General features: G+C 37.6%; 1 long non-coding RNA gene across 1 annotated transcript; it reads right to left on the bottom strand.

Annotated features, from left to right (window-relative positions):
* Positions 1–10,400: 10,400 nt before the first annotated feature.
* Positions 10,401–21,608, bottom strand: LOC141568824 (uncharacterized). Its single transcript, XR_012492039.1, has 4 exons — positions 21,564–21,608; positions 20,955–21,048; positions 15,064–15,245; positions 10,401–11,723 (listed from the first exon to the last, which is right to left on the bottom strand). It is a non-coding gene; the product is annotated as an uncharacterized LOC141568824 (long non-coding RNA).
* Positions 21,609–23,642: the final 2,034 nt, after the last annotated feature.

The raw sequence follows: 23,642 nt of genomic DNA, 5'->3' as shown, positions 1-23,642 counted from the left end.
TTTTTAAAAAAAAAATCAGCTTGGTAAATCTTTCTCTTCTCATCTTCTCCTGTTCTTACATAACAAACAGACTTGTCCACTTTAGATCAAAAGCCGGAGTAATTTGCCACTGAGTCCTATCTATTATACTCATGGAAGTGAAACCACAGGATAAAATTAAATTAAAGTGGTCAGAGAGAAGGAAAGAAACTAAAAATAAAACAGATAAAGGGGTTTTTTTCTCCCTGATCTGGCTGCTCTCTTATTCATAGTGCAGACACTTACATTTCAAAGTCACTGGTAAAAGAAAATGTGACTAACTGTTTCAAATACATGAATTATAAAACATTGCATCTTAGTCATTTTCTTCCTTGTACATACAAAAGTTAACAATGCTTAATTTTCAATAGTTTGTGAAACTTGTCTGGATATTGAAATGGGTGCTATTCTCTAAATCATCCTTTGGTAAGATGGAAATTTCCATTTTGTTCAGTTTAAATTATATTTGAAGCATTTTTTTAACATTTAAGAGGTGTTACCTTGCTTGTAATGAGATGCAGCTATTAGAATATCTTTTTTATTTCCTTGTCACTTTGTTTTATTCTTTTCACTGTAGTAAAAGAATGGAGCTCTGCAGCTATTGCATCTGACAGGACTAAGTAATGTAAATAGCTTCCTTATAAATAATGTAAATTGCTGTTTCCTTATAATTAGTGCCTTTGCAGGCTGCAGGGATCATTTTTGCCCATTCAAAAGTGTTTATCATCTAAAGTTACTGTTAGAGAAAGAATAAATAAGGTTAGTATTCTTTCTAGTCCTAATATAGTTGTTAATCATTTGGACTGTCCCAAATATGTACATATATATAGGTACAAAGCACAAAGTTCTCCCCCTCCCACCTCATCATCTAATTTAGACTTTATTTTCTGAACTTCTTCATCTTTTCATTCAGTAAAATGCAACCATTTCTTTAGTGTGACATGCAATGCATAGATGAACCCACACATTTCCTGTCAGAAGCAGATCACACACAACCAAAGATGATAAAAAGGCATGCTGTGAAATGCGCTGTGATGAAGGTTCAAAAAATGCTAAGATGAAGCTTGGAACTGGAAAGAGAGCAGAGTATTATAGAGGAGGTGATGTTTGAGCCCTGGACAGTAACTGCCACTCATTAACAGAAAGACCCTTGCAACAGGGATTTGCCTATGTACTGTGATAACCTAGCACCCAAGCCTGGCGACTGGCACAGAGTATGACTCAAATCTTTGTTAGAATGAGTGAATGAAAATAAATACGATGAAACATTTAGAAGGCTATCCCTGACTGCTAGGAAAGCTCAAGTAAGTTACAGTTATAAAAATAAACAGCAAGTTACAAAAATAATCAGTCTAGTGTGGTAAGCCACAAACTACAATAGATCCAGGGGCAGAAAATAAGATAGAAAAAAAAGCATGATCAGATACAGTAAGTAGCTAAGTAGGAAGATATGCTAAGAGATTTCTTTTAACTTAATTCTGTATTCAGTGGGGGCCTTTGTTTGAAAAACAGTATAATGTAAAGGTTAAAGCCTGAATTCTGGAGCCAGAAAGAATTCTGGAGCATGGTTTAAATCCCCAGTTTTTCCAAGTTACTGATCCTCACTGTGCCTTGGTTTCTCTATCTGTAAAATGGGGGTAAAATAATAATACTACCTACCTCATAGTTTTGCTTTGTTTAGAATTAAATGAGTTAATATATGTAAAAGCCACAAAACAGTGCCTGGCATGTAGTAAATGCTATGTAAATGTTTGCTAATGTAATTATTCACTTGGGAACCATCAAAAGTTCCAAAGCAGAGAACATGATCCAGTCTGTATTTTATGTATTTCAGAAGGGAAACTATTATGACAGAATGAAAATGGATTAGAGCAAAGAAGGTTATATCTGATCTAAGTTGCACAGATCATCACAACAATTACATACAGTCAACAATAAGACAGAAAAGTAGTCTACTACCGTGTTTCCCCGAAAATAAGACCTAGCCGGACCATCAGCTCTAATGCGTCTTTTGGAGCAAAAATTAATATAAGACCCGGTCTTATTTTACTATAATATAAGACCGGGTCTTATATAATATAATAAAATATAATATAAGACCGGTTTCATGTAATATAATATAATATAACATAACATAACATAATATAATAATATAATATAGTACAATACCGGGTCTTATATTAATTTTTGCTCCAAAAGATACATTAGAGCTGATGGTCCGGCTAGGTCTTATTTTCGGGGAAACATAGTAAAACCACAGATAGACATGGAGGCAGAATCAGTAAGAAAACAAATTCCAATCAATAAAGTAAAAGGAGAACCATGGAGTAATATATAATTCATATAACAATTATATACAGTGCAACATATAACATATTTATGTTATATATAGAATAGCTGTAAAAATAATAGAAGAAATTCTAGCAGAACGTACTTATGGTCATGAAGTAAAGGCTTTCTAAAAAGCTACACAAGTAAAAGGCAAAAAAGAAAATACTGATCAACTTGAATTGATTAAGATAAACTTTTGGAACAATGAAAGATACCACAACAAAAGTAGAACAATAAGCCACACGCTGGGAAAAGATATCTATAATGCATAACCTACTGTGTGAACAGCATATTGATAAGTTTCAATAGCAGGCTCAGATTGATGGTAAAACCAGATAAAGATACAGCTTACGTATATTAACTGGTTTACTTATTACAGGCTACCAGTGGGAGTCAGTGTCGTCAGGACACATGACAATGAGATCACCAGCGGTATCTAGGACAGATGGGAATATAAATTTCCAAAACCTGAAATCCTCACCAGTGGTACACACAACTCTGGGTGGTAATATCCCTGCATCTTTTAAGTCTTTGATGCTTGAACAAATATCTGCATTTCCTCTGGAGTGCATTATTGCTTCTAATTTAACACTTTGGCATCGACAGTTTCAGATACTTCCACGTGGCCCTTCCACCTATAACAACTCTAATGCCACAGGTTAGGGATCTGGTGTTAGGGGTCTGCTAAATACTAAGTCTCCCTTTCAATCAAAGGTTCTGGGTTTGTGAACTGCCTGAGATCTGGAAAGTAGATGAGGAACCACAAATTTCCATTGCAGCAATTAATGTCAGACTTTTGCTTACAATGTCATTATAACAGGCTGAAATGCTCACTCAGCTTCTCTGACTTCATTTTGTTCAAGCCTGTTTTGTTCCCATAGTCTTCAGGTTAATAGCTTCTGCTTAGTCTTGCATATAGACATGCTAATCATCAGAGGAATTCTACATTCAGCTTGAGTTTTACAAAAACAGCCCCTCACCAGAAAGTGCTTCTCCCAAGGAAATGAGGGAAATACTCATATGTATTGTTTATCAAAGATTTGTAGAAGCCTTGTGTGAGACTCACATCAACTAGCACAGTCTTCCTTGGACCCTTGCTGGCATCCAGTTGTCTGCGGCTGTCAATAACCTCTTGCCCCTCCCATTTCCTCTTCTCTTCACATAAAGGGAGCCTGTACTCTGTCTTAAGATGGATTTGAGGATTAGGTCTCCCATCTTCTCAATCAGTAAACCTTTCATTACTCCAAACTCGGACATTTTGAGTTTGGGCCTTTTGAAGTATCAAGCATACAGACTTAGGACAAGTAACATCTTGGGTTTTCTGATTACACATGTCAAGCAACACCTTTGTTGCCTGCTCATCCATCTTGCCGCTTGAACAGCATGATCCTTTAGCCAACACCAGATATCCATCCTTGTAGGTAAAGGCACCATCATTGTCACTCTAGTCTGGCTGTCCTTAAGATAATTACATCAGTAGCCTTTGTTAACTTCTACCACCTGGCCGTTGCTGTTCTGGAATTACATTGTCACCACTAATATTATGAAGCTATACTTCATGGTAGAATCTTCCACTATCAACTCTGATCTGCAAATAACAGAAACTATCAAGCTTCTCCAGAGATCCTAGTGCTCCCCTCAAAGCTGACTCCTACCTCCTCAGTGAAGGGACTATTCTCTGGCCATCCCATTACCATGCAAAAAGTCAGCTGCTCGCCGCATGAAAGCCAAAACTCAAGAGGCGAGATTGGTGGAAAGAAAAGCAGGTTTTATTGCAAAATGCCAGCATTAAAGGAAGACAGTAGACTCCCTGTCACAAAGAGTGCCTTCCTTCTCTTAATACCACCAAAGGTTTTATAGACAAACAAGGAGAGGCAGAACAAAGGAAAGAGAATTTGGCCAGGCAACTGCAGGAAAAAGTGCTTCCTAGAGGCTGGTCTGCCCCAGAGTCAGGAGTGAATCTCATACAGATGCAAAAAAAAAAAAAAAAAAACCCTCCCAAGTTACGGGCCAGGTGTGCACACTGGTCCAAAGAAAACAGAACCATTGGAACTGGTATGCACAGTAAATGTACAATAAACAGAGTCATCAAGTTTTGCTGGGAGGAGAAGGAAGCAAAGAAAGGAAAAAAAAAAAAAAAAAAAACTTTCAAAAAGTCCCAAGCCAAACCACTGTCAAATCCAATTGCATCAGAGGTTTCAATTTCAAAAACAGAAGACATAAGGTCACTGTGAGAATCCCAGAGAACATAGCCAGGTGGTGGGTTCTGAGCACATACGTAATGAATCCTTTCTAACATTCCCACCTCTCTGAGCCTTCTGACCCTGTCGTTAATATGATACCAAGGGAGTTGTGCCATCTCCATTTCATTTGATGTAGAACATTATCAGATCCACGCTTCCAGAAGCCATCCCAAGTTATTAGGAAGCCTGAATCATGGGTGGGTACCCCCATATTAATGAATTCTACTTTATCCAGCTTTGTATTCGGTCCCCCTGGTCAAATATAACAACATACACTCCTTCACAGGTTCCTCCCAGTTTCAGCTACTACCTGGTAGCCGGATCCTGCAATTCCTTTGGCATGTGGGCTATTTTTCCCCCAAAGCAGAGCTTGTACTTTCCTGCTCAGGCTGTGCTGAAACCTGACTTTGGTCTTTAGCCAGGAGGTAATGAAAGATGTTGGGGGCATATCTTGAGGAAAACAAGAATCATCTTGAAAGGCACCTGCTTCAGATTAGGTTATTGTATGTTCCCCCCAGGCAAGCAGAGACTCTTTTTCTCTGGCAAGTGGTTAGGGGCTATTTCTGCCGGCCTGGAGAGTTCAGAGGAATTTAAGAGCTCGAAATTCTTAGTCTTGTCTACCTAACTATCTCCACTTCAGGTCTCTGGATCCCATTCTTTTCTTGGAATCTCTGCTATATAATCAGATTCCAGGCCTGATTTCCAGCAAAGTCTGACCTGCAGTTGCCCTGAGCTGCAACAAAGGCACTCTGACTCTCAGAGCATGACTTAAGTTGTCACTTAAGTGCCTTAACACTGTATACATATTGGCAAGACTTCCAGTGCCTTCAAAAGAAGACACACCGCAATCCCTTTAATTAATATTTCCCCCCATACTGACTAAGCACAATAGCTGTTTGATCTCCCCATACCTGGCTCTCTACCTGCACCTCACCACAATTAAACCATGAGTGAAATCACTGCATACAAAGATTATTACCACCCTACCTACCACCACAATTGGCTCCCTATTGCTTTCAGACAGTGGACGATTCACCTCTAAAATCCCATCCTGAGGGTCCACTTTTTACAGCTCACTCCTACTGTGTAAGCCTAGGTATCCAGTTATCTGGGTTCCATAGATAACAGAATTTGAGCCACAGCTTAAGTGCTAGTGTTTACTTGGTAGTGCAATTTCCATGAAGCAAGAATGAGAGAAAAGGGAAGTGAGACAGGGATTGTGATGGTTAATTTTATGTGTCCACTTGACAGGGCTCAGGGATGCCCAGATAGCTAGTAAAACATAATTTCTGGGTGTGCCTGTGAAGGTGTTTCTGAAAAATATTAGCATTTGAATCAGTGGACTGAGTCAAGAAGATCACCCTCACCAGTGTGGGTGGGCATCAACCAGGTCATTGAGGACCTGAACAGAACAAAAAGGCAAAGGAAGGGTCAATTTGCTCCCTCTGGTTGAGCTAGGACGCCCATTTTCTCCTGCTTCAGACATTGGCACTCCTGATTCTCAGGTCCTTGGTCTCAGACTGGAACTTATACCACTGGCAACACTAGTTCATAGGCTTTTGGACTCAAACTGAATTATGCCATTGGCTTTCCTGGTTCTCCAGTTTGCAGGTGGCAGATGATGGTACTTCTCAGCCTCCATCATCACTTCAATCAATGTGTTGTAATAAATATATACATTATATATATATAATCTCCTATTGGTTCTGTATCTCTGGTGAACCCTGACTAACACAGATATGGGTACCAAGGCATGTTATTGCTGTATAAATATCTCAAACTGTGGAAGTGGTTTTGAAACTGGGTAATGAGTAGAAGCCAGAAGAATTTTGTGGTACATGCTAGAAAAAGCCTACATTGCCGAGAACAACTATTAAGAGAAATTTTATGAGGGTTCAGAAAGAAAAGAGAAGACCTGTAGAGAAAGCCTCAATCCTCTTAGAGAACACCCAGGTCATCCTGAACAGACTGTCGGTAGAAACATGACCATATGGTAGTTAAGGCAATTTTGATGAGGTCCCAGATGGAAATGAGGGACATGTTATTGGCTAATGGAAGAAAGGCCATTCTTTGTTATAAATTGGCAAAGAATTTGGCTGAATGGTGTTCATATTCTAGTGTTTTGTGGAAGATAAAACTTGCAAACAATGAAACTGGATATTTCACTGAAGCTATTTCTAAGCAAAGTGTTGAAGATGTGGCTTGGCTCCTCCTGATGTGAGAAGAGAGAAATGACTTAAGGGCAGAAATGTTGAGTAAAAAGGAAGCAAAATTTAAAGATTTGGAAAACTTTATTCATATTGTAAAAAGTGAGAACTGAGTGTTTGGAAGAGAACACTTCGATTGTGGCCAAGGTACCGTTTGATAAACAGATGAGTATGGATCAGCCATTTCAACAGACATCATTAGTTATTGTTCAGAACAAGGGAAGAATGACCCCAAAGGCAATTCAGAGATCTCCCAGGCTTGTGCTGCAATCACAGAGTGCAAGGTCCCAGGGGCAGAGCAGTTTCAAAGGAGGGATACACAGTCTCCTCAATTGCCCCAGGTGCAGCTCCACATGGAAACAACTGGCTGCCTCTCCAGAGGGGCAGGCCGCAAAATTTGATGACATCTGTACAGCACCATCCCTGCCAGAGTGTAGCAAGCACAGGCCCAGGACACATGGCTGCCTCCATGTAGATTTCAAAGAACTAGGCTGCCCAGAAGAGCCCCACGCTCAGGACCCCAGTCCATAAGAGGTGCCTGTCTAGGGCAGAGAACCACCATGGGGTCAGGGGGTGCGGGGGGTAGTGAAGGGGCACATGCCAAGAGCCACTGTGGGGCTGTTCCACTAAGCCACAGAGGTGATACTGCCACCCCAGTAGGCTTGGAAGGCAGAACATGGAGTCAAAGAGGGTTACTCTTAAGCCTTAAGTTTTAATGTTGTTTGCCCTATTAGATTTTGGACTTACCTGGGACCTATCACTCCTTTCTTGCTGCTTATTTCTCCCTTTTGGAATGGCAATGTCTATCTTTTGCCTGTTCCATCATTGTATTTTGAAAGCTCATAACTTATTTGGTTTCATAGGTTCAAAGCTGGAGAGGAATTTTGCCTCAGGATGAATTATACCTCCAGTCTCACTCATATCCAGTTTAGATGATATTTAGATGAGACTTTGGACTTTAGACTTTAAAGCTGATGTTGGAATGAGTTAAGACTTTAGGGGCTGTTAGAACAAAATGAATGTATTTGACACATTCATTTGAATGTATTTGCCAAATACAAAATAAATTGATTTGGCACATAAGAAGAACATGAATTTGGGGGTGGGGTGGGGGCCAGGGTTACAATGTTATAGAATGAGTGTTGCCTCCACCCCACCACCACCATCAAAACTCATATGTTAAATCCTAATGCCTAATGTGATGGTATTTGGAGGTGGGGACTTTGAGAGGTGATTAGGTCATGAGGGCAGAGCCCTCATGAATAGGATTAATGCCCTTATTAAGAGACTCCAGAGCATTCTCTGGACCGTTTTGCCATGTAAGGACACAGCAAGAAGACGGCCACTCATAAACCAGGAAGTGGGTTCTCACCAGACACCAAATCTGCCGGTGCCTTGATTTTGAACTTCCCAGCCTCCAGAACTGTGAGAAATAAATTTCTGTTAGTTAAGCCACCCAGTCTATGGTAATTTTGTTATAGCAGCCTGAAAGCACTAAGACAGGGACTGATGGAAAGGAAATACAATGCTGGCCCAAATGCCCCATAAAGAAACATATAACCAGTTACTTAGCCATGTGGGATATTTCCCAGCAGGCTATATAGACTTTTATATACCAAATCTAGGAGTAGTCTATAATAAGGAAAGACAGAAAACGTACCTGCTGTCTTCTTCCTGTCCTCTCTATCTCATTGGTCAAGATTCACCTCTGTACTTCCAGGTTGGATCACCTAACCCCTTAGGTAGCTATTGAGGATGCCAAATCTCATACCTTGTGATACAGTGCTTCATCCTTGTTCAAAAGTGGTAGAAGGAGCGAGAAACTCCAGATGGTGGTCTCAGGTGGTGGAATCCAGCAGGCCAGCATGGAGTCAGTCACTACAGCAGCCGCTGGAACGTAACAAATGGTTAAGGACCCAGTAGACAAGTGAAGACAAGGAAATCCAAGGCAGTGCATATGGTGTGTCTTTACACACAAGCCCTCTTGGATACTAATGCAAGCAATGCCCTACAGAAGGCAGAGTAGCAGAATCGAGAGCGCTACATTCCCAACACTGTGGAACTCTGATACTAGTCCTGGACCACTCACACCCAGATTATCATGTCAGAGAAAAATAAACTTCAATCTTCTTTAAAGTACTGTTATTGAGGATCTTTGTAAGAGGAGTCAAACCTATATTCTCACTAATATACCGTATGTCTCAGAAATTTCATTAATTTGTATCAGTTTTAGATAGTCATGCACACATATGCATAAAGACCCACGTGCATATGTACAGCAGATGTTCATTGCTAAGATTAAATGATTATATTAGCAAAACATTAGAAACAACCTAAATGTACATCAATAGAGTAATATGTAGATAAACAAATAATTTATCTATATTATTAAATACTAGTCAACATCCTAAAAGAATAGATCTTTCTGTTTTGACATGAAAATATTTTAATACGTTTTTAGTTAAAAAAAGAAATTTTAGAATGATGTGAACAGTTTGTTAACACTTATCTGTAAGAAGGTACCACAAAATGATACTATAACATTTGTATTTATACTTATGTATATATCACGAGAGAGACACGAAAGAGGAGATAAGTGTGTTCAGAAGCTCTGAAAGAACACTCAATAAATTGTTAACACTGGCTACATCTGGAAGGGAACTAGAATTGGGAACGGGATCAAATGAGATTTTAGACTTGTCTGTACTTTTTGAAAATTTTTAACAAAGAAAAGGCCTTTATTATTTATGTAATTAAAAGTTAATTTTAAAATGTAAATATAAAATTATTAAGTTTGTTATCCTGGAAAGATGTGATTACAAGGATCTTTGTTCTGTGTTCTTTTCTGTACATTTCAGTTTCTCCACAGTGAACAAGTATTATTTTCAATGTTAAAAATATATATGTATATATATATTTTTTTACCAAAAGCGTGAAGATATATACACGTAACAACAATACTACAAACTAAAAATAAAACTCCATACTCCTTAACTCAACAGAATTTCCACTAACTGCATCAGTTTGGGGGAAGTATTTAGAAACACATTCTTGGACTACATACATACTATTTGCTTCATTTACTGAATCTCAAAACGGCAGAAAATGTTTTTGATTCATTCGTGCATTTTTAAGACTGAACTCCAAGAGTAGAGGTCTATATGGAACCCCAAAATAGGCATATTTTCTTTAACTACATGTCCTGCTTCTCCTGGCCATTCCCCCCACCATCAACTTTCTTCTTTAAACATGAATGCAAAGACTATGACTCCTGGTTTACTACATGGCAGGAGGTAAAGAGAAATATGCAGAGACATAGCAATTGATCAGTTGGAATGCTGACTCCCCTAAGGAAAAGCTTAAGCAGAGATTGGAAGAACACTGAGAGGAGACTTTTCTCAGGATGTAGTCTACCATATAATGTGCTGTTTCAAGAAAAATTGAAATTTTATCTGACTCTCTGGATTAGTCATAAAACCCCAGTCTACTGGTTCCCAAAGTTTTTTTTTTTTTTTTTTTTGGCCATAATTCATAGCAAGAAATGCAAAGAGCATCATGACCATACTGTCAGTTTGATTCTTGTCAGAAGACTGAATTTTAAATGCCTTTGGCTTTATCTGTTACAGAGTTGAGATGAAAACTCAACTATGCAAAGTCCCCGAGTTTCATACTATTTCATTTTTCCTTGCTTGAAAACCAGTTTCTCTTCTGAGTTCATATCTTTCTTGTAGTACCTTGTCAAATACAATCAAAATAAACCAACACATGCTTTTTGTGTTGGTTTCATCTGAAGCCCCAAGTTTATTCAGTGCATTGTATGCTACCAACTTATTGCCAATAACAGTTCTACTAAATGTTTCATCACTAAATAACATGAGTCACCATCTTTCTGGGCTACAACATCAGTTTCCTTGCTGCCCACTATCTGGCTCTGTAGCCAGTGCAACATTTCAAATTGTTGTAGCAATACCCTAATGCCAATGATAAAACTCTCTTAGTCTCATTAGACCAAATTATGCTGGGGTAACAACAATCCCGTATCTCAATGGTTTACAAGAACAGAATTTTATTCCTTGCTCATATTTATGAATAATGTGGTTCAGCTGAGTCTATGCTTCATGCACTGTCTTCATTTGGGGACAAAGGCTGAAGGATCAAGCCATATCTGAGACACTACAAGTCTCAGGGCAGAGGAGAGAAAACGATGGAGGAACCATTCATTGGCTCCTAAAGCTTCTCTCCTCTGAAATGGCAACAATCATTTCCACTCACATTTCATTTTCTAAAGCACTTGCTATGCCTCCTGCTTGTTTGATGTCATCATCAAAAATTCTACTTTTCAATTTTCATATGAAGGGGCTTCACCAAATTTTCCTCTGGTATGAAAACTTTGACTTTTACTGCATTTTATGAAATGAACTTGAAGGAAAATGCAAGCAATTTTTATCTGTTCAATTTTCATTATCATTATAGTACTCTTTGCCAATACTTCTCTCCTTTCAGTAGTCCAAAAAAAAAAGGTGTTTTTTCCTCCCAAATTTGCATGATTATTTTTAAGTGTTGTTGAAAGAGTGGTTTCAAGTAGTTATTACTCAGGGGTTTTTTTCCGTTTGTTTGTTTGTTTTGTTTTTTAACAAAAAAAACACACCAAGTTTTAATTATTAAACTCATATAATAAATAAATTCATATACATATCTTAGACTTTTTAGATTGACAGCTGGTGCTTGTGGTTGATTTCTTCATTGTGGTTGCCGTAGTGTTGTCACCAAATTCACTGTCAAGGTCATTGTGTGAGTAGTCACAGGGAGTATAGGACAGTCGTTAGAGATATGGGCTCCAGAGTCAGACTGCCTGGCTCAATCACCCGTTTGTTGTGTGATCTTGGAAAACTCATTGAATCTCTCTGTGCATCAGTTTTCTCATCTGTAAAATGGAGTTAATAAAAACAGTAAGTCCTTCATAGGGTTGTTGTAAGAATTAAATGATTTAAAACTAATGAAGTGCCTAGATTGTGAGTCATTAAGTTTTGGGGTACTAATATAAAAGACCAGTAAGAGGACAACCTCACTTTTTCAATAGATTTGTTTTGGAGACCCTATAAACTCACCGAGAAATCTTACAGTTCTGTTTATGCACTTGTTGCCAGGAATGGGTTCTGGGTATCATTGCAGAAAAGAATTCAAGGATACATGGAATTAGCCAAGCAAGCAGTGAATTTATTAAAGGACAGTACACTCTCAAGAACAGAGAGTGGATAGCCCTGGAGAAGAGCAACTGCTCAGAACAGCAAAGAGGCTTAGGAGTTTATTACTTCTAAAATGAGGGTGCAAAATACCAAGATTTAGGGGTGGCATCATAGGTGTTTCTGGACAGGTCCTCACTGACCACCCCTTCAGTTCCGGAGGAGGGATTTTTGTCCTTATTTGGCTCTTGTTGGAACTATCATGGTGGCCCAGGGGGTGGAGATTTTCCCTAATCACAATGCTAACAATATTATAATCTATTATAATTAACTAAAGTTCACCTCGAGGGGCAAGATAGAGTCCTGGATCTGCTATCAACCACAGAAACCTAGTTCTGGCCAGTCTGGTGACTGCACTTTTTCTTAAGGATGATCTCATCTTTTCCCTCCTTTGTTTCCCCTCACTTCCTCCTTCCCTTTCTCCTTTTCTCTCCCTGTGGCCCTTTTTTTTCTGCCTATGGTAACATACTGAAGCACATTTTCAATTCTCATCTCAATAACAAACCCTCTTAAAGCATCACGAGTGCAACGCTAAAATTATCAGGTTCCCTGTCAACAAAAGTTCTGTTTTTTTTCCAGTTCCTCACCACAAATGAATTTTTTTCAACTCTCTGGGTTTTATACACAGACACACACACACACACACACACACACACACACACACACAAGAAAGTGGTTTTATCTTCTGGTTTTGCTTGCACTTAAGTGTGGCAAGACTTTTAAAAGCCCCAAACTTCAAAACACCGTTTCCCAAAATAGCTTCATGTAATTTAATTTCTTAGAAAATGGCTGGCAAACTTTTCTGTTAAGGACAGATAGTAAATATGTTAGGTTTTTCAAGTCATAGCTCTCTATTGCCACTGCTTAACTCTGCCATTGTAGCTCAAAAGTAGTTATAGACAATAATAAATAAATCAGTATGACTATGTTCCAATAAAACTTTATTTACAAAAATAGGCAGGTCTGCAGGACATAGTTAGCCAACCCCATATTAGCTGTTATTCCCTATTAACCTCATGACTTTGAGTGTCTCTAGTATATAGCAACATAGCCATGGCGAGAGGACAAACTCAGTTTGTGCTGCAATAAACTACAGAAAATCACACAGTACGTGCAGTATACAGGTACATAGAAAGCAGAGCAAAAACAGATGAGAAGCATCTGTAAGTGAGAAGCAGGTGATACTTCAGTTCCCCAAGGTGATCATTTAGCAGCAAACACAAATTAAAACAAGCACAAGTTTAATTTTCTGCCTCAGAATAACTTATATATATACACACATATATTCATCTCAACTATCAATTAACCAGCCAGAGACACACACATCTCTAGGGCAGTTCTTAAAACTCTGTGCCCCAAATATTATCATCAGTCCACTGAAATAATGCATTCTTATTTCCAGGACTCACTGGTGAATTCTTCCTCTTATCCAGAATTCTCTTTTTTGTATGTCTATATTTTAAAAATAAACAGAAACTATGTGTGTTATTAAGAAACTATGTGTGTTATGTTTTCCCAATATTTTCAGGCTCTTTGATCTGCTGGTTCTACTTCTAAAGTTGACAGATACTTTTGAGTTAATAAATTATATATCAGTCTCTAACTACTTAACTATGATTCCATTAAGCCGTAAGGATCAATCACAATGGGCCTGAAGCAGGGCTCTGATTGAAATGAAAAGTTAAGCCAGATACAGTGAAGAATCACTAGAACTTGATAGTGAGGCCAGGTGTGCGTGCGTGTGTGTGTATCTGTGTTGATTGTTGTATCCCAAGTATTCAGAACAATATCTAACATTTAGCACTTACTCCACAAACGCCCATTCAATGAATGAACAAATGAATGAACAAAAATGGATGACAAATGTGGAGGGTAAAGGAAGATGAAGAATTGAAAATGAATCCAAGTTTTGACACCTGAGCAACTGAAAGACTCCTAATAATGTTACTATTCAAAATAAAGGCTATAAGAGATTACTTGAGGAGCTCACTATACAACAGTCAGGTGGATAACCAATGCACTTAAACCTCTTTTACTCCAAAAAATGTTCCCCAGGCATCCAGCGGTCTTGTTTGTATTATGTGATCTCACCACCAGCCACAGTTGATTGGACCAGGGATGAACATTTGACCTAGCTAGGCCAATCAGATCCTTTCTCCTGGGATATATGATACTGAACTTCTGCTGAGCATGGTAGAACTAAATGCAAAGATACCCAAGTCAGCCAAGAGCTTGGAGAAGCAGAGAAAACTAGTCTGAAAAGACAGAGGGAAGCTGTCTCGTGAAAAAAGCAAAGGCAGAAGCTGAAGGTAGAGTATTGCCTATGTTAATGAGAATTTTCTAGTGTTGCTTCTATTCCCTCCCCGAGGCCCCGTTGCCTTCATGTCATTTTTTCTGGATAGCCTCATAATAAATTCACGTTGAGAGAAGGGCGAGTAACCAGATTTGTTTTCTGATGTTCTGAGCCAAAAATCATTAACTACACAGGAAGGTGGGTAGATGACGGATACATTTTTTGATGTATTAATCGGAGTTTACTTTCCTTTTTCAGAAATATTGGTACCTCATTGGCCATAGCTTTCCTACACTCTTCATTATGTATTCAGTACACTTCCAGGTCTTTTTTCTTCCTGTCCTTTTAGAAAATATCTTACAACATAGGTGCATTCTTACTACCTTCACCTCAGGAAAGAAAGTATCCTTACTTCCCAAATCTCTGAGCAACTTATGATATCCATCCCTTTATAGTAAATGGTCCTGAAACAAGAAAGTCTTTCAAGAGCAATTTGATCATCAGAGACAAACACCATTAATAGAGGGTTTTTCTCTGTTCACATGTCCACAAGGCATGATATTATTCTCTTAGAAAATGAGAAAAAATGGGATAGAAGACATAGAAAGAGCAGGGAAATTGGAGCTACAGGATATTGTACAGGCAATGAAATGCATGTCATTTTCTAATCGTTTTATGGCTTCAACACCTCTTCACAACACCTTGAAAAAAGTCTGCAAATTTCAAACCTCATTTTTGCAAATTGATTTCTTGATGTCACTAGGCTCCACACGCTTACAGCCCACGCTTTTTCAGTTGCTAAGTGCACTGGATTGTCATAGTATGTTCCAGAGGCTCCAGATTTCTCTCAAATGCAAAAGATGTGCTTCTAATTAGAAGCAAAGTTGTTGTCTTTCAAATACAATATTCTCTAAAAACAAAGAAACAATACCCATTAGAGTTTAACCAGTTCAAATTAAAACTGATTTCCCAAAGCAAAGCTCATAAGCTCTAAACTTAAATATTATTTTATAACTTGGAACTCAATGACATGTAGATGAGTTTTGCATTATTAGCTTCACTTCATTACAAATGAAAATCATAACATTCCACTAAAAATATTTATTCCTAACATGCATTGATAACTACTATTGAGGAGATTGGTAAGTACATGCATTGATAACTACTACTGAGGAGATACATTTCAAAAGACTGAGTTTTCTAAGTCAATAATATAAACAATGTTTTAGGCAAATGTTTAAGACTGATAAAAAGAAGGGGGAAAACTCTGGCAAGAAATAAGTAAGAACATTTCAATGTAATGGGTATATATATATAAATTTAACACATATCTATTGAGTGAAAGCACAATAACAGAGTAGGGACCAAGGAGATATAAAATGAAGTCCATAGACCTGAAGGGTTTAGGGACTAATAGTAAAAGCTATTCATTCATTCATTCATCTGACAAATTTTTATCAAGTGTTTGCCATAAATGAGATACTGCACTCGGTACTAAATCTTAATGATTGCACTGTAACATTGGACATTGGATCACTTCAACATACGTCATCAAATTTAAATTTTTATTTTAAGATTTTATTATGTTACAGGGAATACATTTTTTTTTTTTTAAAGATCAAACCATACAGAAACAAAAAGTGAAAGACTCTCTGTAACTATCACCACTAGGTGGGGTAACCACTATTACATTATATGGTATCTTTTCACACTTCTTAAAACAAGCACATGCAAGGTGTGATCCAACAATATGGTAAATGTTTAAATTAAAAAATTTATTACAGTAAAAGGCATACTGCCATTAATCCCCCTCAGAACAGTCCCCCTCGCTTCGAACACACTTATTCCATCATTCTTGCCACTTTCTAAAGTAGTTCTGGAAGTCCTCTTTCGTGGGTATCTTTAGTTGCACTGTCATGGCTGCCTCGATGTCCTGAATCATTTTGACTTTGGGGAAGAACCAGAAGTTGCAAGGTGAATAAGGTAGATGAAGACACACTGTAATGTTTTTATTTGACAGAAATTGCCATATACCAGAAATGATGTGTGACATGGAACATTGTAAAGATGAAAGATGATTTATGGCATACTTTAAAACACACCTTCTCTCAACCGTAGCTCACACCCTACTGACTGTACTGAACAGCTTGAAACTTGTCACACACTGTTACTAAGGTTTGTTGTGCTGTTTCCTGTACTGAAGATCTCTGCCTTTCCTTTGGATAGCACTAGGCAGCAGCATTCACTATATTTTGTGATCACAACAGAAAGGCTCTGTGTCACACATTGCTTCTGGTATGGCTATTTCTATCAAATAAAAACATTACAGTGTGTCCTCATCTATCTTATTCACCAGATCTTGTACTGTGAGACTTCTGGCTCTTCCCCAAAGTCAAAATTACCATGAAAGGTAAACATTTTGAATCGATTCAGGATATCAAGGCAGCCATGGCAGCCCAACTGAAGACACACACAAAAGAGGACTTCCAGAACTGCTTCAGAAAGTGGCAAGGATGATGGGATAAGTGTGTTCCAAACAAGGGAGAGTATTTTTGGGGGGGATTAATGGCAATGTGCCTTTTACTGTAATAAATGTTTTTATTTAAACATTCACTATATTTTTCAATCACACCTCATGCAGGTACAAATACCTCTTTTAAAACAAAAATGATATCATACTATACACAGTCAGTAGAGCATATTGTTTGAGAGCATGGGTTTTACATTATACCACCTTGATTCAAATCCTAGCTCTACCATTTAATTAAGTTACCTTTCGTAAGTTACTGTACATCTCAATGCCAAAATTTTCTATCTTTAAAATAGAAATTATATTACTACATACCTCATAGACTTCTTGTGAAAATTAGTACTCATAATCACTTAAAACACAGCTTGACACATTCTAATAAATTCAATAAATTAAGCTATTGTTATGCAATTTGTGTTGTATCTCGATTATATTGTGCTACTCAAGATTACTTTGTAGACTTCCTTCTTCCATCTCATTTTTTTCAAAGACCATGGTATGGATTTATTACAATTCATGTAATACATTCTCCTGTTACTATACATACAGATTGCTCCAATGTCTTCACAAAGAATGCTACAAATATCTCTGTGCCTATACTTGAATACATCTGAAGAGCAAATGTTACATCTATCTAAGGCCACTGAACTAGTTCTCAACACTAGAAGCAAACAAATACAATTTTCAGGTCAAAGTGATGGGGAACCCAGTATGCCTTCTTCACAGTCATTGTTCCTATCCAAGAACTCCAAGGACTTAACTGGAGGTTAGAGCCACAGAATGGAAGATGCCTGGCTTCCAGAATGATCCTAAAAAGTCAACCTGACCAGGAAATCTTGCACTGACTGTGAGTTATAAATAAATCATTTATTGTAGTAACCCACAAAGGTTTGGGGGTTTATCTATCACATTCGCTAATATACAGATGATGTATTTCAAATGGCATTTAAAAAAAAATTCAATTAGGATTTTGATTTGGATCACATGTTCATTTGTACAGAGGCCAGAATGAAGTGAGAGTGAGCCAGGTGGATATCTCGGGGTGGGTGGTGATTATTCCAGTAAGAAGGAATAGCAAGGATAAAGGCTGAAGGCCCAAAATGAAATAGCACCTTTTCAACGACAAGAATACCAGTATGGCAGGAGCTGACTGGGTGTGGGAATATGGAGGTCAAAGACCCAAACTGTGAACAAGTAACCACCATTAATGATAGGTAACTTCAGACCAGTGCATATGCTCTGAAAATCAGGTAATAAACAACAGCTTCACTCTGCTTCTGAAGGTTGACAAGTCAATGACAGCTTCTGGTTTATGGAAACCAGCCAATCAGTGATAAAACCCATAGTTCTTAATGTCAGCCAGTCAATGACAGGTCTACCCTTCTAGACAGCAGCCAATCATCAAGTGCCTCAAAGTCAGTGAGTCAACGTCAGCCTTATTCCAGTGACCACCTAAAAATCTGTCAATCCCTAAACGCCCTTGCTTCTAAAAGCCCACCAAACCCTGAATGGCAGGCTTCCTAAAACCTTATATAAGATCATATTTGGCTTTGTTTGGGGAGACTGTGCCTCATGAGCACAGCTCTTCCATGCAGGCAAACTGGAAGTTCACTTTTTTTACATTATATAGTTCAATTTATTGTTAGTCCATTAATTCTCAAATTTTTCAACAGTTCAACCCCTGTTCACATGAGCTGGACTTGTGAGTGACAGACACATGGATGCTACTGTGAGAGTATCAAATTCAGTCTTTTTTAATTCTGGGAGTGGTTGTCATTATCTGATATTTATTGGTGTATATTTGAACTCAAAGTGTCAAAACCCAGCTGTTAATTTTGTGATAAATTTTCTAAAAGTGGACTTTTATTAACAAGGAAAATCATTTTGAAGCTCTCAGCATGCAATTGTTTACTGGGTATCAAAAATGATGCAAAGTCCGATATAAGTCAGTATATACTAACAGCTAAGCATATGAGATTTTTCATTTACTCGACTATTACCAAAGAAAGTGATAAAATGACAGTTTTTTATTAAGAGAAATTCAGATGAAGAAGATAAAATAATAGTAGCAGGAGTTGTAATAACCTTCCACTCCATATACCAGCCTCAATCTTTCAGTTCAAATGATCTAGCTAACGTAACCCATTGCTCATAAGAACTTGTTGAATGTGTTAAAAAATAAAAGAAAAAGAACTGATAAAATAGTTATCCCTTTAAGTGTAAAGCTTATTCATAAATGTAATAACATTACTTATGGACAGGAAAACAAATTCCAACTTAAAGGGGATAATTATTATGGCACTTGTCATGATAATTTCATCCCTGGAAGAATTCTAGTCTTTCACATGGATGTTACTAAATACTCTTCCAACATGGCAGCAAGTGTCATCATAAAGAAGGAATAAAAATTGATGACAATACTCTTTATCAGTAGACAACATTTTTAAAAGTTATTGATCAAGAGATCACAGCATAATCCTGTGGTAGAATGGGAAAGCAAGTTATGCCTGAAACATGGTATTATGTGCTTTAACAAATCAATTTAAAGAGCAAATCTCAAAGGTATTAACTTTGTGTCAGTATATGTTCAGTATACTGGCTCATATTATTAATGTTGAATATATTTTCTCATTAATAAATGTTCAATGGACAAAAGAATGAAATGAGTTGTTCACTGTAGAAACTTTGTTATGTATATGGAATAGAGACTGTAGGTGCAAAAAATTTTATAATCAAATTCCTCATAAGAAAGTATTATTAAGGAGAGCCAAATGAAATATACTTGAAGGAAGAAGTATGAAATTTAGATACTTAGAGAATTTATTTCAGATTAACAACAAGTAATTTTTAGCACAAGTATCCCCCATGGATTATTTTTCTTTCATTCAATGTACATAGACATAGGCAATTAGAAATAACTAAAATTTAACAGCATGTCCTTTATTTTTATTTGCTCATTCTGGCAACCCTAAGGGAGGGGCAATTCTTTTTTTAATTTCCCAGAACTTAAATTGCTTCTTTTAAAAATAGCAGCCTATTCTTGTGTTATAAGGTATAATAAATTTGTATGGATCTTTCTGCTTCCTGTATTAATTCAGCTGTTTCATAGGAAATTTCCTTTGTTTCTACAGTGTGGTGTCATTCTTTCATGCTGTTTGTTTTCCTCAAATGTTTGGGAACTCATCTATTCATACTTATAATTTCAGGTTTAAATTGACCTCTTTAGGCAGCTGGAGTGTTTGAGTTCATGCAATTCCTTGTTTTTTTGGCAATCTATACAATTCTTGAGCAGGGAAGAAAGACTCTGTGGCCAAGTGGGCTTTCCTTTAGGGAGCATAGGCAACTTGCTTTCTGGATGCAGGTGCTCTCCTTCCCTTATAACCAAGGGAAATACTGTCCTGGTTTGCCTGGATAGTCATAGGTTACACTTCTTATCCTGGCATAATTATTAATAGTGCTTGCTTTTACTCAAAAGTGTCCCAGTTTAGACCACAAATTATATTTCATTCTTCTTATGGCAGATGGAAGTTAGCTGGGATATTGTCCCATTTCTCTCTCTGGCCCCAGCACCACCTTGGGCGTGTCTGGTGGCAAATATCCCAGTTAATTTAAAGAACATAACTCATAGCTTTAAACTGGGGGCAAATGCTACAGCAGCCACTTGGAGAATAAGACTGATACAGTTACTCCACAGCACTGTAATTAATTACTTTACTGGCTGTCCTCCTCTGCCCTTATTTCTTAGCATCTTAGGTTTCTTTTTCAGGGATCACCGGAGCTGTTATCTTTCACCTAAATAGGATTATAGGTTTTTTATTCCTGGTGGATGTTATCATCCATGGCTAACCCCATCTGCTTTACTACTTAATATTAAACCTATAATAGCACCTATAATAATAATTATAGGTGAGGTGTGAATACTTATTATGTGAGACCCTGTTCAAAGCACTTTACTTGTATTGACCTTCACAGAAACACTATTATTTCCATTTTCCAGATATGGAAACTGAGGCATAGAGAGGGCAAGTATTTTACCCACGGGCTGGAAGACCTAAAGAGAGTAAGCAAGTTACCAAGAAACTACCCCACCTGAGTTGCTCATGTGAAGCCACAGCCTCCTTCCTGGCTTTCGAGAGCTTGTTGGGGTTTTGCACTTCTGTATTAGTTCTGTCATTTCTGTGGGCTTTTTGAGAGGAAAGAGAGGTTAATGCCTGAGGTCAATTAACTATTTTGAACTAGAACCTTATCAAACTGTTTTTTGCAAACTCAGATGTCCTGTCATACTGAAGAAGGGCTTCTGGTCTAAATTATTATTTGCTGTCATGCCATCAGTCTAAAGCTTCTATTAGCCAACCCTTACTAATATGCATAAACATTCATACACTGCTTCCTACTGCCTTACCAATCTATAAAGCTGAATGAAGATCTGGTATAAAAACAGGTAATAGTGCCATGGAAATTTCCCCACAGCCCCTGGAACTCCACTGGAGGTACTTTATGGGCCACCGGGGGGTCATAATAGGGCAGCCCTTTGCAGTATATAACCCCAAATCATATTATTTTAAATGAGAAAGGGACAGTAACAACTAAGCCCAATCCCATTATTTTGCAAATAAGAAAATGAATTCCGAAGAGATCAAGTGATTTACCAGTCATCTCACAGCTAATTAGTATAATTAGGGATAAGGCCAGCATTACCTCAGAGTTCTTTTCATTCTGTCTTACTGCTTCTCTATTTGGTTGCTTTGGGAACAGAAAGAGAAAATCATTAAAATTACATTATTGTATGTCTTGAAATGGTTACTTTGTGCAGGTTTGATCTAACTGTTCTGGACCCATGCTTTTGTGAAAATTACTATCTCAATTTTAACGGAAACCTTTACCTTTAAAATTTGATCGCCATATCTGTCATGGTTCCTTACAACATTTTTCTGACTTTTCTGTGATATTCATGCTGGTACAGTAAACCATGCTACTTTTTACCCCCAGAATAGCATTGACTCATATTGGTTCAAATATGTTAACATTTTCATCTGAACTGACTCACTTGCCAAGAGCAACAAGCTTTTATGCCAGTTCATGGCATAATTCACATCACCCCTGTGAATTATGGCTAAAATAAAGAAATATTACTCTACTTTAAGGCTAATGATCTTTGCAAAGTGAAAGTTTTCTTTTCCTTTTCCTTTTCTTTTTCTTTTTCTTATTCTTGATAGCAATTGGCTTCCTGGTCCATAGATAATGTTCTAGAAATTGCAACATTGGAAATGTTAAAAAGGGCGAGGTTGGGGGGAGGATGGGGCTTGAGGTAAAGGAAAGGAGGGAGAATTAAGAGATATTTAATAATTTATCAAGAGATGAATATTTCACATTCTAAAAAATAAAAATGACTTTCTTGTCCGAGACCATAAGGAGATTTTGTAGAAGGAAAAAAGGGACAAAAGGTAAAAATAAGATAAGTTTTTATTATTTGTTATAGGGAAGAAATAGCTACTGGTATGCAATATCTGTTTAGAAGCATATTAAGAACTAAGTTCTAAAATGTCTGTTGTTCATAAGCCATAAATTCAAGGTAAGAAGCAATTAATTCTTGTCCATAATATCTCTGTTTCTCTCCTTGACTGTTTCCAGCAAAGAAAGCAACAGAGCCAAAAAATCTGCTAACACTATCCACAGCGTCCTGGACATCGAGGTTACCCATAATTCCCTCAGCAGATACACATTCTCAGAATCAGCCAAACCCCTCAGTCCACCCCACCCCCAATCACCTAACCAGCCATTTATTTGCCTCTTGACACTGAAATCTCTAATTCCTCCTCTTCTGAAACACCAGAGTAACATCCCACCTGCACTCCTGTTAATCCTAGTTAAAACAGCATTGTTTCCTGTTTTATTTTTTTAATATTTCTTTTTGCTATCACAAATTATCTCATCATGTTTACATATTTCTCTGTCAGCCCATTTAGAGAAGATTTTGGCTATCTATTTTACTCAACATGCAACTCCAGTTTCTAGAACAATGCCTAGCACCTAGGAGGTACTTAAAAATATTTGTTGAATGAATAATTTATTTTGCTTCCTTGAAGCTTCAAAGCATCTTGGGTTCTGGAATATCCAAGCAGCTATCAACTCTCACACCTTGCCCATTTCAATCATCACTTGGAAATGTCCCAGCTCTGAAACTTTAAAACTCATGGAAATTCACTCCAATTGCTATTCCCTCTTCCTCTGGTACATTCTCTACTGCTTTATTTACAACAGCTCCAGACGCTCCAATTGTAACCCATATGTTCCACCAATTCTAAGGCTTTACCTCACTTCCTTCTATAACTGAGCTTAGTGAAAGAGTAGTTTACACCCACCAGCTGGATTTTACCATCTCCCACTCTGTCTCAATCCAGGCATTCTGATTTCCTACCACTCTACCAAAACTGTCTTTGCAAAGGTCACCACTCCTTGATCCCATCAGATTATAAAAACATTTTTAAAAAATCTAATACCAGATATTATGAGTATATGGGAAAACAGAAACTTTCTTACAGCTGGAGTAAAAATGGCATCATCATTTTGGAGAGCAATGGTAAAGTAGAAAACATGAATTACCAACATCACATTTCCCCTAGAGAAACTCTCTCATATTAGCACAAGAAGACATATATCCTCGTATGAATGTTGCATCATTGTTTGTAGTAGCAAAAAACTGGAAATCTCCTAAATGTTCACTGTGGTAGAGTGTACGTGTATGTGGTCCCCAAAATTCACCTTCCCCTTCCTCAT

The sequence above is a fragment of the Rhinolophus sinicus genome, linkage group LG02 (assembly GCF_036562045.2).
Source record: "Rhinolophus sinicus isolate RSC01 linkage group LG02, ASM3656204v1, whole genome shotgun sequence".
Classification (NCBI taxonomy): Eukaryota; Metazoa; Chordata; class Mammalia; order Chiroptera; family Rhinolophidae; genus Rhinolophus; species Rhinolophus sinicus.
Note: the sequence above shows the minus strand (reverse complement) of the source record. Positions and strands in the feature narration are given on the sequence as shown.